The following is a 16,585-nucleotide window of genomic DNA, read 5'->3' as shown; positions in this document are numbered from 1 at the left end:
GTTATTGCTGCTTCCCTTCTCCACTCGCTGCTTCCACCATCTTCCAGCTTCTCACCTGCCTCCATCCCTTCTGCAATACCACAAGGAAGCCCCAGCATCCCAAAAAGTCGATCAGCACAGTCATGCCCAACCATTATAAGCCCATATTATCTGCCAAGCTCGACCATCTACTGGGGGTCTGCTACTACCCAAAAATAAAGCATGCATCAGCCTCCGACGGAGGGAACCAGGCATCTATTCTCTTTGCACTGCTGCCTCTGCCCCCAGCAAGCTGTGGGCACACTTGTCTTGGCATCAGAAGGAAGGTAAAACATACAGCTTGCTACCCACGGCTTCATCTTGCAGTGGCATTAAAAGGCCATGAGAGCAGCCAGGGGCTGGCAGATGCCGCCAGCTCTGGGGCCCAGCCCCACATGGGATGAGGCTTATGAGCTGCCACTGCATGAAATGCAGAAGAGCGAAGCATTAACTGTAGGAAGGGAAAATCAACAACTAGTGTGGGCTAGATCTCCTCTCAGAGGTAGCAATAACAGCAAGATTAAGTGACATGGGTGGTAACCTGCAAAGTCTTCTAATAGTTGCCTGAATTTGGCCAACTTGTTATCCAAAACTGCTTGTTTTGGATGTAGAATTGAGTTAACTCCACAAAACTGAAGTTCCGTGGTGGGAGAGGCAGGGGAGAAAGGAAAGGAGAAAACAAGCAATGCAGCATCATTTTAGAGTCATTAGGGTTTTAAGATTCTCCAACTGGCTTTTATTAGGATTGCATCCATATTTGAGCATTTAAAGAAAAGAAGGAAAACATAAAGGGAAAGACTGGCTTCCAGAGGTGCAGAGCAATCAGCAGGTTCCCTCCTGTGCCTCTGTGCTTCCACTGCCCCTGGGGTGCCTCGATGCAGCTCAAGGAGGACCAAGCACGGCAAAGGAGGACCTGAAATTTTATTACCTTCATCTTCTGTCGGAAGTAGGGCGTATTTGCAGATTTACAGCTCGTGTCAACAGGAAGTTCATGTTTACAAGGTTCCAGGAAAAAAAAAAAGCCAGCATTCCTGTCCTATGCAATAGCTCGGTGGGAACACTGTCTCACGTGGGAGTTCTCAGATTGGTATGCTAGACAGGAACGAGTTTTAGCCATGTAAAACATCCAGACAAAAAGATAAAGCTATGAAAAAAATTGAAGGCCAGAAGGAAAACAGTAATTCAGCAATTTGGTGGAAAATACACAGCAAGACAGCATAGCCATGTCTGGAAAAATACTTTTGTAGCATCTGGGATTCACACTTCAAAGAAACAGAAGAATTTTAAGAGGATGAAAAACTATATTCAGGCGCTAACATGAATTTTTCTCCTCTAGTCCAAATCCCTTGTCACTCCTCCAAGGGTCAGCAGCCAAGCTTGGCCCACAGTCACACTGGAGCAGCCCCTTCCCTCCCAACAAGTGCACACATGGGACCACAGAGTTGTCTGGGGGTGCTGCTGGATGCACCAGGACCTGCCAGGATCCGTCTTTTCCCCCAAGCTCAACCCCAGATCAAGCCCCTTATTTTCTGCAGGCACCAGAGAGATCTGAGGGATGGTGAAACCACAGCCCATAACCAGAAAGTGTGGGCAGCAGCAGCTCGCTTTAACCCCAACACTGGGCTGTGCCAGCAGCAGAGCAGATCTCTGGCAGTGGTTCCACCTCCAAGCCTCCCCAAAAGGGAAGCACAGAAAGCAGGTTTGCACAAAGGCTCCAGCATCCCGCACATCTCTGCAGACAGTGTTAGTGCAGCAGCTGGTATGCTGCAAATTCACACCCAAATTTCACAGCAATTTCCCCATGCAGAAAAGTGACATTGTCAGAGTAAAACTTAGAATGCTAAACCTCAGGCTGAGGACACCATTTATTGCCTTTAGCAAGCAGGAGCCCCATCCTGTGAAACCGGCACTTAAAATCTTCTCCTTCCATACAGTTATTAGAACTCCAAACCAAACAAGAAAACCCAACCCTATCTCAAAAATTACACAAAACAAGGAGACATCAGGATAGCCAAAGATCAAGCAGCCAGCATTCTACCAGGATGCCAAAGAACCATATTCAAATCAGTAAATATTTACTTAGGTCATGTTATACAGTTTAATAAATACAATTACAGAGTGCCTAGAGTGGCTTCTAATCTCCTGAGCACTTATTGGTCCCAAGGAAAATTTCTCTCTTTAAAAATGGACATTTCCAACAGAAGAATGATCCCATCAAAAGATTCTTACAAAACAAACTCATTCAACAAAACAACAGGTACAGAAAATCGTCTCAAAAAAAAAAAAAAAAAAACAGCTAGCTTCTTCCTAGAGAACAGCTGAAGAAAACCAGGACAAAATCCACCCACCCTTAAAAACCTACAGGATTTAACATGCAGAAGCTCAAGAGCCCATAATTGCTGGAGGCATCAACTCCCTCCAACATTCAGCCGTAGCCGTCCCCAGCACAGATTTAGGATGACCCGCCTCACTCAGAGGTGCACATCTCCCCAACTCCCTAGGCATTTGAGCTCTTTCCGTATCAACCCAGCAACACTAACAACAAAATTCCTGACAGACTCAGAGAGACAGGAAGGAAACTGTCATGCAAAGTTCACAGAACTCATTTTTCCATCCTAAGTGCTTAGGAGGAAACACACCATTACCAAGGAGCTGCCTGCCTTGGATCCAAGCATTTTACATCCAGGTGACACCATTCCTACACAAGGGGACAAGCCCCATCAGATCCTTTATCATTTGTATGTAGGAGAAAGGGGGAACCACTTGTGCTTTGTGCTCCTGCCAACCTCCCTGTGGCAGCGGAGTGAGCTTCATGCTCTGCCTTGTGCATGCCCAGCACCCCCTGCCTCCACCTGCTCCCACAGACCTGGCAACATGCTGAAAACCACTTGAGATGGTACAAAGAAGATTTTTCAATAGACTGAAAGGTGTTTGGTGAGAGCATCATATCAAGTAAGTCAGAGATCTTCCACCCCACACACCAGACATACACATTCAGCAACTGCTAAAAGCTAGAATAAGTAAAATGTCTGTATGTTGAAGTTAATTAACATGCATATAAGGGAAAGAGGAAGAGGCCAAGCATTACCTTCAGTCTAAAACTCAGATAGAACTTGAAACTTCAACAGCTGTCAAAATCTTGCTTTTCTACACAAGTTATTAAAAAAATAGACCTCAGGAGAAAGAATAAGAAAGAAATCCCTTAATTTAAAAAAACAGCATTAAAAACCTGGAGTAGAAAATGAAAAAGAGATGTTCATCAGCAAAGCTTCTCCAAAGTGGGGTTGGATTTGATGACACAGGCAGTTAAAAGGCAGCATGCTGGAAATAGTTCATTTGATTTGGCTGTGTTGCTACCGAGAAAAAAAAACTGAACTAGCTCAAGCATACATTTCCTTCCCCTTCATTTCATTAATCCTACCCAGAGCCGTTTCTGAGGTGAAGCTGTGTTTATTGCAGATGATTTGCTTTGGGGTGCGCTCTGCCCAGGTGAAATAGCACGTTGTGGGGCTGTTCTTAACTCTTCCCAGCTGTGTTTTGCTGACGGTCCTGAACGTCTCCACCTGTTTCTGCAGATGGAGCAGCTGCAGTTAAAGGCAAACACCTGGCCCATGTTGTGGGGGGAGATTAGAGATACAGCAGCTCCTGCCCTACTTAAGGCTCTATCAGTATTTGGATTAAAATATTCCATATCCATGGTTAATAATCTGGCTGCTTTGAGTCCAAGTAACCTGAAATGCTGCACACTGAGTTTTGAGTTCAGCATTACTCATTTACATACAGTTAATGACCACAGTCTGCTTTCCACTGACCAGCCACCAAAAAAACCCCTGACGGTGTAGAAGAGATGAGTGACAGATGCACTACCAGTCCTACTCAGTTGTACACTACCATTGCATTCCATAACAACTGTCCACTTATAACCAGTTGCACCCCTTACACAACAACTTTGGGTTGTACCAACCCAACCAGGGCTGCTGGTGGGACTCAAGAGCATCAAAGAGATGGGGAGGCAGGCAGAGCACGTGTGCTCTTAGCTGCTCAAGTGTGACCTGATGCTCCAAGCTATAGCATGAGTACTTTGAATTTTACTTCTCTGTAGATCTAGAAAAAGAGATGACAAATATATATGCTCTAGGGAATGTCATTATGAGCAGAGCAAGAGAAGCACTGAAACAGTTTTCTGAGGGATTTTTACAGCAGCCATTTCAAACAACACCTCTCCAAGTTAATGCTACAGTCTGAACAGGCTTCTAGACCAAGAGTTCATTCTTCTTGGAGACTTCTTACAGCTAAACAGCAGTGTAATACATCTACCTGATTAGCACTGCCGCTTCAGCATTTCTTTTCACCATCTTCCGGCAAGTCCTTGTTCAGTGATGACAATATTTATATTAGGAACACAAGGATATGCAACTATGTGACTATAAACTGTAGAGACAGCCAGTGCATTTAACAAAAAACAAACAAAACCACTTCCCAATAGACTCCAAATGTCTGCACACTATAGCATCACTAAAAGAAGCTATTGGTTACTCAGCAGTGATTTGTAGATGACTTGAACATAATTCATGTTATGACTGAATGCAGTCATACAGGGGAAGAAAAAATCCCTGAGATGTAATAAACTTTTGGAAGAAAGGAGATAATTTGAGGGAAAAAATTAGATCTTGCGAAGCCAAACTGACAGGAATTAGTTCAAGAAAGCCTGTGGGGTCAACTTGTATTGACTATAGAAGATTCTTGTGCAAATTAAAAGGTCTTCCTGCCTGCTTGTTTCAGCAGATGGAAAAAGCTGCAAATTCACCTCCTAAGGTTTGCACCAATGACAGATGCTGTTTAACACCAGAAGGAGTCTTGGAGATTGGATGTTTGAATGATAAGAAGAGCTGGAGGTGCAGCTCACTAAAATTCTTCCATGTGTTCAAGAGTCAAGTCCAATCAAATCGATGTTTGTAAAAGCTCCTCTTGGGTCCTGTTTCCAAGCACCTGCATCCCTGTGTCTCCTGGATACTCAGTCTCCCACTTGCTTCGGCTGTTTCACAGCACTATGAAAATGGAGTGTGGCTGTCCTCTTGACCCATGCAGAACAGCTAATCCCAGAGGGATAATCCTGCTTTAATGAGGAAACAATAGGACCTTTGATAAAGCATATAAATTTTATAAAAGCCCTACTAAAACATTCCTTAGTCTCTGAGACTGGATGACGGTCCTTTAAAATGAATTTTGTATGCGCCTGTCTCAAGCTGTGTAACGTAACACGAGGCAGGGAGAGCAGACTGGTCTTTCTTGTTTGCAAGACACCGTAAAATCTGTAACAGCACTGGAGGCAAATTTCCCATGCCTATTGACATCTGCGTGCCACCCCTTCAACAAAATGCCTCATCCTCTGCCTGCTGGAGGAGCCAGAAGACACCACAATCTCCAGTTCATCCAACTTCATTTCTCCAACTCCTGGCAAACCTCCTGCATGCCAAAAATGGAACTAGCCATGGTAGAGCTGACCTGTCCCCAAGAAAGTGAACCAAAACCACCAGCTGATTTCATACAGACCAGCAGCTGTGAGATGGCAGAAACTTTGTCAAAGACAACCTGGGCTGCAGCTGAGCAGGTGACCTCCAAGCTGAAACTTCAAGCCTCTGCAAAACTGAGTATTGGTGCTAGGTTTTGCATTTAAAAAAGCATTAGATTTGAAAACAGTTCCTCATTACTACTTAGGGGTAGAAATCCACTTTATGCTCATTGTACAGAAATCCTCAGATACTTGTCTTCTGACCTCATGAGACCTTGCTCTGGCACCAGAGAAGAACCCAATGAATTGACATTTCAACACTCTCTTTTACTCTTAAGTATAAACACGCAACTGCTGAGAAAAAGCAGCGATGCTCTGACCTGACACAACCAGTCGTGTCGAGGGATAATTCCTGTGCTGTATCAGTGACTGGAATTACCAGAGCTTTGCCAACAGCTTAATGAGATGGAAACTCACGCTCTCACTGCCAGAATTTGTTTGTTGGGGTATAAACTATTTGGATGCCCTGAATATTTTTCTTCTGTGTTATAAAACAGGTGTGATGAGGTGCATCTCCACTCATGTCGCCACCACTCAGAGAAGCACAGCCATTTGGACAGTACTTTTGGTGACAGATTTAAATTCCTGGCCTGCTGCGTGTACGCAGGCAGATCTGTCCATTGGCTCATCCTCACTTTGGTTGTTCCTGCTGATCTACAGACTCACCCCATGTTGGAGAAGCAGAGTCAGCAGAGAGAAGGCTACTGCATGTGGGCACCTGAACAAGCCTACACATGCCACCGCGTCTTGTCCCATCTGGGGTTTTTTTTCTTCTCTTTGGGGCTGTCTGGAGAACTGGCATCGCCCTGACCTTCAGACTGGGAGGACCAGCAATGGCTGTAGAAATCTTGGACAGAGGAGCCAAAAAAGCAAGTTGCTGTAAAATTCTGGCAAAGAAGTCTTCATGCAGGGCACAGTGGAGTGTTGGTGCGTTTGCTGAGGCACCTAGGTACTGCTGCAGCCCAGCAGCACAGCACAGGTACGTGCCCCTCTGGTGGCTCTTTCTAACAGGGCTCACTGAACATAGGAAATATTCCTGAAACAACATTGGGCTTTCACCAACTGGGGCTTTCAGAGCCTGGATGGTGGCTGGGTCACATCTGCCCAGAGTCTAACTGAAGCAGGACTGGCTTTGTGCAGTGCTGCCAGGTTCTCCAAGGTTTCCTGGGCCACCTTACACCAAGAGCACTGGCAGGACAGTAAAAGTACTGGTGGGAACTGAGGCAGTCCTTATTGACACACACAAAAGGGAAAGCCAAGACCCTATGCCAGCAGGGTATCTCCAAGATACCATTTGAGACCAAAGGCAAGAACTTCTGCATGGACCAGCACCTGGTCTCTGACCATCTGAAAAGTCATCAGTAGTGACAGAGGGTCACGAAAAACAGGAGATGTGGTAAACTGTGTTCAGGGGTAGCAACTGAGTCTACAAATGTTATTTTAGCATAAAAATATAACAAATTTTATTCCATTAGCTTTATATCAAACTTAGCTTTCTTAATTAGAGGTACAGAGCTCAAGGGAAACTGCTGTAATTATTAAATGGGAAATAAAACTTGATGAACACAGTAGCTGCAGTGACTGAAGACTTAACATTTAAATAGAACTGGTAGCAGACAAATCAAGAAACATCTAAAAATTACCTGCTCAACAGTTTGTGTACTCTGACAGTTATTTACCCATTCATATGCACAAAGAAGTTTTATTTTTTTTCTTGCTAAAATCAATTCTACACAGGGGAAAAAAAAAAAAAAAGGTTTGTTCAATAAGCCAAGTCTACTCAAGAAGAAAAAGGATGGACAAGTGCCCGTGAACATTTCTGGAGTACTGCAGTGCAAAACCAGTGCAAGACCAAGTGGGTATTGTCAGATACAGGTGACAAGGATGGCAGTGCTAAAATCAAAGTGGGTGCAGGTCACCTCTGCTGCTCCCTTTGCAAGATCCTCATCCATGGACTTTCCAGAAGAGGGGTATCTGCTGCTGTCCAAGATTCTTCCTAAGGAGATTCCATCAAATTGAGTTCTAGGTGCTCAACAGACCTAGATACAGGGGGCAGACCATATTTCCATAGAAAAAAATCATCCTCTGGGGGAAAAAAAAGGGACCAACCAGTATATTTTGAAACGTGGAGACTTGCTAAGAGTTGTAATCTGTAGCCAGAGCTTTTGCAGCAGAGGAGTAAATGAACTGCAGTAAATGGATGCAGACAATGAACCAAAAATTAAATTTTGCATGATGCTGACTTGCAGTCCCTGTTACCCCATGGTCAGATATACAAGCTCTATGAACAAGCCACTGCCTGCATCCAAACTCTCACCCCTCCTTTCTGTGTACACCTTTATAGCTGAGGGGCAGCTTGGCTTGGGAAATGGATGCACGGATGACAGCAGCACCAGGTTAAGGATCTGCTCCTGCCTCTGTGCTTCTCCCTCCCACACCCTGAATGATTTCACCTCCGCAAAGACCCCTGGGATGCTCTCCCAGATCCGCTAAACTAGTTTGCTTTGTGGTTGCCATAAATTTGATGTATTTTATTTTTCTAGAAACCATCCTCCAGATTGCTGCCTTTTCTCTCCATCTCTAAGCAAATCTCATGACAAAAAAATTTGGTCCTGGGAAACGGATGGCTCCACAATGAGGACATCAAGTTTAATACAACTTTCATCTATGAAGAGGGAGGAAGAAGAGAGCAGAGAATGCACAGAAGCCTGGATGCATCAACTTGTACACACACCCAACCAAGGCTCAAGCCTGCTACAGCCTCAAGTATGTGCCCAGGCTCAAACAGGAGGTAGGTGTTTAGGCTGACACAAGTAATCTCAAGCTAGGCTTGAAGGTTTCTCAGTGCTGCCTGATCTGTGATGGTTTAGGAGTGGGAACGCATCTCTGAAAGAACATTCCTGAAGATGACAGTTTCTCAGCACAACATAAAGTACGGCTTGTATCGTTACTCACCAAGGGAAGGTGATCCATTAGCATCTGTAGTGTGAAGAGGGAAGCAAACAGCAGAAGGAAAGCAAAGCGCTAGAAAGAATTTCTGGCTAGAATTTGCTGCTTTAAATCTTTGCCTGAACACGGGCTGTGTGCTGCAGAACACCACGCTCACATTGCGAAAGCAAAATGGGCACAAGGCTTCCATCCAACTCGGATTTAATGGCAGAGAAGATAGATCTGCTCATTGAGAAAAATCCCAATTGTTGATTTCTATTTTGTCTGGCGATGGAGCACAGTATTCCTCCTTCCTTCCTGCCAAAAGTGGTGGAAGTATGATGTACTTTCAAGTAATTACAGGAGCTCATCCCAGAAATGGCTGCATTTCAAACTAAGCAGGAGATGCACAGTGGGGAGTGGCTCCCTGATGAATGTTTAACCTGCCTTCAGACATTGGGATGAAAAGATGCTCTCCAAAACAAACCATTGCTGTTTGCTTCCAATACCTGTCCAGTTTGTCTCCCTTTTCCCTGCCTAACCCTGCTAGCACCTCCATGCTATGGCTGGCAAATCCAGGGCAGCACGGCCCCAGTGTGGCAGCTGTGGGCAGGAGCTCTCTTCCTACAGAGATGCTCGGCTTAATCCAGGCTTTTTCCGTGGAACCGATGTGTCTCTAACTCCTCAGGAAAACTGACTAACATTTGGCTGTGCCAACCCTGTACCCTCCTAAACACACAGCCTGGGTTTTACAGTACGCTTGGAAGTGTTCAGTATTCTGATTATTGGTAGAACAGCCACAATTATCCAAATAAAACTATTACTATATTGGGCCTTAGATCATAAATAGAACTTAATGGATTTTATTACATCCCAGGAAGCAAAAGCTACAGAAGGAAAAGTATTGCTAAGAGTGCATTGCTACTACCTATCAATTTCTCCTAAACACTCAGCACTTAAGAAATATCCAAAGAAACACACTGCTCCCACAGCCTAACTATGTCAAATTCCCCTCTGAGCTCTTCCCTTTTAGCCAACTCGCATGGTACGGTTTAGCAGCTGAAAATTAAAGGGTCACAATATTGAGCCTTCAGGTATCAAGTTCACAATGGAAACAGCAGCTGACACAGAAAGGGCACTGCTGAGCGCGGCAGTAATAATTCTGCTGCCTCGGAGCTGGAAGCAGCTCCCTAACACAAAATTTGTTATTTAACTCAGTAAGAAATGAAAGAAAATGCCACAGCCATGGATTTATACCTTATACAGCCTCTTTCAAATCATACTCCAAAACCAGAACCGAGCTAGCAGTGAGAGTTTTTAACTCAGGCTACAGTATCCTCTTTAATCCAAGTAATTCCCTTTCAGGTGCCAGTGAATGCAGTGATGGCCTAAGTGAGGGCTGCTTAGCCTTCAAGCCCGTGCAAGCCCTTCTGCTGGAGCCCAACCTCCAAAAATCTTCACAGGAGACAAATGCAACTAGATGCCTGGGATCCAACAGCAAGCAACGGCAGATCTGAGATGTCCAACAGCCACCGACTTCACAGAGAAGGGCAGGAACAAGGAGGACTTCTGCAAGGCCACGGGAAGCCAGCCAGATACGCCTGCTTCCCGTTTGCCCCTCCTCACCTCATCCAGGAAAAGCCATCTCTCCACCCCCGGGGACTCCCCACCTGGCCCCGCTCCCCAGTGACAGCCCAGGCCTGCTGTTATCTCCCAAACAGATGCATTTATTCTCTTGAGAGCCTCCCACGTCTTATCTAGCTGGCAGTTCCCAAACGTCGATCACCAAGTCCAGCTCAAACCACTTTAAGCTCTTTTAGGCAACTATTCTTGAAAGCGTTTCGGCTGGGGAGCGTGGAGGGCAGAGGCAGCCACATGGCAGGGTCCCCCGCTCGCCGTCCTGCTGGGATGGGTATGGAAAGCACCTCCTGCACCCCGCTCCGGTGCCGCTGTAAACAGGACCTGGCATGGGAATGGATGTACAGTTTACAAAGATCCCTTGCTTCAAGCAAATTTGCCTCTCAACACATGGCCAAACTCTCACGCAATAAATTAACTATTTGGCAGCCACTGAACTAGCGCTGGAGCCAAACCAATTAGGGTTTAATGTGATCCCAATTTCCTATTTCTGAGACGGGGGTCAGGGACGGGGAGGGGGGGAGAGAAGGGGGAAGAGGAGGGAGGGAGAGGGAAGTAAATCCCCTCTGGTTTATAAATCCTTGCCAATCATCCCAGATAAACCTGTCACCCACAGCTCTAAATCTGTATTTGCACTTGCGTGCTCCAAGGGACGCTATGGGAAAAGGCGCATTGGACGCAGCCAGCCTGACTCCCAACATGTGTTTTCCATACTTGGGAAATTCAATCATTTAAAAAATATTTACCAAGCTTTGTCTTTAATTAGAAAAACATGACGACGGATAAGGCGAGTTATTGTTTCTAAGCTAGAAATGTCAGAGATCCTAATGATGTCAGAAGATAAACCCCATTACCGACCCACATACACGCTGCCCTGGCGGCAAATGTTTCGAAGGTTTTTTTCATCTCCCCTCAAAGTTCAGTGCTTTACAGTCACAATTTATCACCGGCTTCTTGGCCCCCACCAAACCTAATCAGGGAGCAGGAGGAGGGAAGACTCCTGCCTGCAGATCTGCTAGACAGGGTGTTTTAATGCTAAAGAGCTTGCACAGTGGGGGAGGAACATGGGAGCCATTTGACTTCTTTGTGTTTTAACATCCTGACTACAGTACCTCCCCTGCACATGCAATTACCTGCCATCACCTAAGATAAGCAAATTAATCTCATCTGCACCTGGAAATGCCACAGGCTGAGATATCCCCATCCTTTAAAAGTGTTAAATTACGTTTCTGCTTAATCAAGACCCACCAAAATGTTTGCTCCCGAGACTATAGGCTCAAAATATTGTATCCCACAATCCTCACTTAAGAAAGGAAAGCTGACCGTGCTCCAAGCAGACAACCACGAGTGTCTGCCTGCCCAGGACCACGTGTGACCATAGAGGTACCCCCCACTACAGCCCCTCTTCCATCTCTGTTTGTTCAAGCGCCTCCAGCCAGATGCAAAGAGCCTCCACAGGCAGGATGCACCACAACTTCGAAGTATAAAGAAAATATTTGTTGGCTAACAGACACAACAGATAGCTGGGATGTAATGAGCTATTAGGCTAAGCATCTGTGTGCTCACCACTCCTGATAAGGATTCTGAAGAGTCTTTGACAGCCAGGCAGGCACCAGGGACGGTCCCTGGATCTCCCCAGCGCTGCTGAGCTGCTGTCTGCCACCAGCCCGGTGCCACCAGTGCCGGCAACTGCTTGACCCCAGCCACCCCTCGCCAGTCCCTGGCCAGAACAGCCTACTTCCACATACACCAACCATGTACAGCCTTCCTGTTCTGTTGCCTTTCGGAATTTATACCTCCTTTTTCTCTTCCTGTTGCCTCCTGTCAGAAATGGCATGATAAAATGCATACAAAAGCCAGGTGGGAGCTTTCCAGGTGATATATTTGGAGGAACTTGCTGCTACAGCAACTAGGTGCACTATTAGGAAGTGACAGACCAACTCCCAAGAGATCATGAGGATTAAAAAATATGAATATATTTAGTTCAGGGAGAAGGTGGTATTGATTCTAACAAACTAGTGTGACTATTGAGACCACTCTGAGAAAAGCAGCAGCAATTCTTCAAGCATTCACTAAGTATTTGTCCAACTATTTTATGACATCCACAGGAAAAAATGACTAAAGCTACACTTGCCATTCAAAACCATACCTGTAATGAGAGAATTCCACAATATTTCAAAAGCTTCAAAGTGTCACCTATGGATCCAAAGTCAAGACAACAGCATACAGTTTATTTTCTGAAAATATCCTTGGAACCCAAGGTTGAGGGCTATTACCAACTACCGTCTTAAATACCAACATAAATCTACAGGAGAAAATCCCTGCCTGAATCGTCTGATCCTTTAAATTATGCCATGACTGCAGAGCATATCTGAGGAAAACGTATGTGCAGATTTTGACCTCAAAGTCCAATTGCCAGGTAAGTTACTACCTGCAGAAGTTCTCTCTAGAAGAGCATGAAATAGAGTAAAGAATGTTTTAGCTGAGCTGTAAGGTCAGGATTGATCAACCAGGAGTGCACAAATACAGCCAAAACGATGTCCCTGACACCTTCATAGCCGAATCAAACATGGGTGTGCACACGTGGGATGTGGCAGGGAGGGATGGGAAGGTGACAGGGACACAAGAGAAGTTTTCTGCTCCAGACTCTAGCTGGACAAGTGCCTTCAGGAAGGTGGTTTTCAGTCTGGAAGAGTTCCAAGTAAATCACCTGTCTGGGTAGAAGCACTGCCTCCAGGACTTTCCACATCAGAGGGAGAGACCTTTGTGAGTTTTACAGCCACCTCCTTCTTCCAAAATCAAAGAGTTTACCTCTGATTCTTGCCAGCAAAAGGGAAACTCGAGCAGTCCTCCTCCCCTCTCCAGTCATTTATGACAACATCTGGAGGTAGCAGCAAAGCCTTGGCAGCTCAAGCTGATGGAAATCGTACTCAGCTCACTATTGCACTCCAGTCCTGCTTTTAAGATAGTCAACTACATGGGATATTCCTGAAGTACAGGCTCTTTTCTACCCTCAGACAAGCTGCAAATCAAAACCCTCTTTTTCTTTCCTCTGACTGCCTAATAAAGTGTTTATTTTGCTCCCCTGAACACTGGTGCAAGGAAAGAGTAACACCCTAAGCTTTTACAGCATATGGAAATCAAGATCAAGTCCCTGAAAGATCCATTTTAATTTCTGCCCATTGGAAATGAACATGCTTTTGTTACTTGCTTAGGAGAGTCAGTATGCGCCTTAAACTAATATGGAACATCCCAAAGTTTCAAAGCAGTCCCACATTTCTTCTTTCTTTCTGTATCATTAGCTTCACGCTGAGCACTGAACCACTTCTCTGCAAATTTCCCAAAGAAATCAAGCAGTCTCCAGACACTGCCAGTAACTATATTTATAATATAGCAGAAATCACTGGGCTGATAACCAAGGCAATGTATGTAATCTGTGCTTATAAAAATTATGAGTCTACAGCTGATCCAACAGTGTTCTTGGGCAGACACTGGGTCTGAAAACTAAGGGATGCTTGCGCTAGTGTTCAGCCTGTTTAATACTGGCACTAACAGGATATTGTTACCTGCTGTATCTATAAAGCTGCCAAAGGCTATAACACATATTTATGTGCTCATCCTTATAAAACAGCTGTATGGTCCACCAGGGTTATCATTAGCACTTCACCAGTGGATGCTGAGCCACAGGTACATTAAAGGTGTGTAAGAAATGATGCTTTAGCTGTTGCTGAGTCACCTGAAGCATCCCCAGTGCTTGTCACCCTCTCTTGCCAGGGGCTACAGCCATACTGTACCTACTGACATGAGGTCAGTGCAATTTGCTTCCTGACTCAGTTCTGTCAGCGGGACCCAGATGAACAAACCTAATCTCAGACATGGTCTAATACTGCAAAACTGAGCAGCTGTACGTACATTTATATGTTCCTGCCACAACCCAGAAAAACATTCAAACAACTTGCCCAAGGTTGCAGAAAGCATCACAGCTGAGAGAGGAACTGGTTTCACATACCCACCCTGCAGCTATGACTTTAGGCACAAGATCGATGTCTCTCTTAGCTTCAATTATTTTTAAGCAGGATTTCAAAGGCCTGTCTCTCCTCCCAGTGCTCAATCTAAGAGAAACAGGGAATTTGACCAGACTCTGCATACACCATCAAAGTGCACCATGAGCAGACAGACTGGGCGGGATTTGTTTCATCTAACTCCTTGTTGCTAAACCCAGGACTTCCCTTGCAGTCAATGAAAAAGCCCAGGCACCTCCAGCATGTAATTTGTCTCATCCAGAGAGAGGTGTCCAAGACTGGTTAGATGAATCATGCTCAGTTTCTCTGCTGTGACTGCAAAGGAAGCTTGGAGAAAATCAGGCACAGTGGGCTGACTTCTGGACAGCAAGGTTAAAGCAGATGATCTCACTCGAGCTCCTTCTCTGGGGCTTTTTCTTCCAAGGCAGACAAAATGAAGAGCCCTCCCTGGCAGCAAGGTTAGGAGCCCATCAACCAGGTACCAGGGTTCTGCAGACCCATGGTGATGTTAACGGGGCTCGCTCACTGCTGTGCCCTCCTCCCGCTGCTGCTGCCTGGGCCACTGGCTCTTTCAAGCCTGTGTGCTTTGACAGGCTAATATTTGTAACTGCGAATAACAAACTCACTCTGAACATCTCCACACATTTTGCACTAAGCAGTATGATATTCACCCACCCTCTGCAATTTCTGTCACTTGGTAATTCCTTCTCCTCTCGGGAATGCAGCCTTCGGGGTGGTTTCCACATTAGCATCACCATCTATCTTTACATTGTTTCCCTATGAGCAATCACACTTCATGTTAAAATTCCCTCATTTCCTCTGAGCTTTAGGATGAACTTGTAACTGCTTTTCGCCCTTCACTAAACTATGACTTATCAACTGAGTAGCCTCGAGGCTGTGATCCAGGCCGTGGGTAAATGGCCCATCCAGGCCACATCCACTACCCACGGACATCCCACCGACTTCGCGGCTCTGTCCCGCACCTCGCTCCGCTGCCCAGGGCGGCTCACAGCACATTCCCGACTCCGCACAAACAAATGCTGCGCACACAAGCACAGATGAGAAAAGCGATCAGGAGGTTAATATGGTGAGAGGCACAGGCTAACTAAGCAACTACCCTGCTCCTCAGCAGCGGCAACGCACTTCCCTGCTCTTCTGCCGGCCTCAGGCCTTTCAGAGAGTGCAGCTTCTGGAAACAAACCTCCTGTTTTGAGAAATTAATGAGAACAGAGCTCAGTTATTCACCTTCCCAGCCCCACGTTGCAGAGGATGCTGCCACAGCCAGGCTTCTCGTACACGCTCGGTCGCTGCCCGTCTGAGCGCGGCTCTGGCCCTGCGCACCCCACCGGCCTGCTGCCGGCTAGCGGGGCGAGACGCGCCGGCTGGATCAGAGGCGACGCTTTATGTATGAATTTAATGAAGGAATTTTATTCTAATTGTGGCTTACGGCCTCCCCGAAACCATCTCACCGTCGTCCCCCCTTTGCGCTGCGGCCTCCGCGCTAACCCCGAGGCGTTACAATAGCCGCGGCCCCGGTGCTGGGCTGCAGCCGCGGGTGCTGTAACCCAAGTGTCTGAGCTCCCTCCCGGCCCGGCCCGCAGCCCGAGTGCAGCCCCACGCCTCGAGGGGCGGTTTCGGTTCGGCGGCCAGGTTGGCCCGGAGGGACATCAGGTCCTGGAGATGATTCAAGAGTTGCAGGACAAGTGGGATGAAGAATCATGAAGTGGTTTGGGTTGGAAGGACATAATCTAGTCAAGAGGACAGGGACATCTATTCCAATCTACTCTCAATCTACTTGTCTACTCCAAGGACATCTTTCGCGAGATGGGGTTGCTCAAAGGCTCATCCAACCTTCACACCCCAATGATGGGGCATCCACAACTTCTCTGGGCAACCAGTGTCTCACCACCTTCATCATAAAACCTTTCTTCCTTATATCCAGTCTCAGCTGACACTGTTTAAAACCACTGCCTTTTGTTCTGTCGCTACAAGCCTTGGTAAAAATTCTCTCTCCATCTTTCTTAGAAGTCTTTACCTATTGAAAAGCTGCAATAAGGAAGCATGGGACTCTTCCCAAGCACCAGCTAACTCTGTGGTCCTTCTGTGGAAAGGGGGACCTGAAAATCACAGAGTCACAGAATCATTCAGGTCGGAAAAGCCCCTCGGGATCATCGAGTCCAACCCTCAGCCCGACTCTACAAAGTTCTCCCCTACCCCACATCCCCCACAGCTCATCCAAACGGCCCTTAAACACACCCAGGGATGGGGACTCCCCCCTCCCTGGGCAGCCTGTTCCACTCTCTGACCACTCTGTCTGGGAAAATTTTTTCATGTCCAGTCTGACCCTCCCCTGTTGCAGTTTAAAGCCGTTCCCTCTTGTTCTGTCACTAATAACCTGTGAGAAGAG

General features: G+C 46.2%; 1 protein-coding gene across 1 annotated transcript in view; it reads right to left on the bottom strand.

Moving 5' to 3' along the window:
* The window catches only part of CBFA2T2 (CBFA2/RUNX1 translocation partner 2), a 60,866-nt gene extending 45,551 nt beyond the window's left edge, over positions 1-15,315 (bottom strand). The window contains exon 1 of the mRNA XM_026862052.1: positions 15,296-15,315. The gene's annotated coding sequence lies outside the window, so the exon portion shown is untranslated. The remainder of the gene's footprint in view (positions 1-15,295) is intronic.
* Between the last annotated feature and the right edge of the window lie 1,270 nt (positions 15,316-16,585).

The sequence above is a fragment of the Athene cunicularia genome (genome assembly GCF_003259725.1).
Source record: "Athene cunicularia isolate RWA chromosome 20 unlocalized genomic scaffold, athCun1 chr20_part1, whole genome shotgun sequence".
NCBI lineage: Eukaryota > Metazoa > Chordata > Aves > Strigiformes > Strigidae > Athene > Athene cunicularia.
Note: the sequence above shows the minus strand (reverse complement) of the source record. Positions and strands in the feature narration are given on the sequence as shown.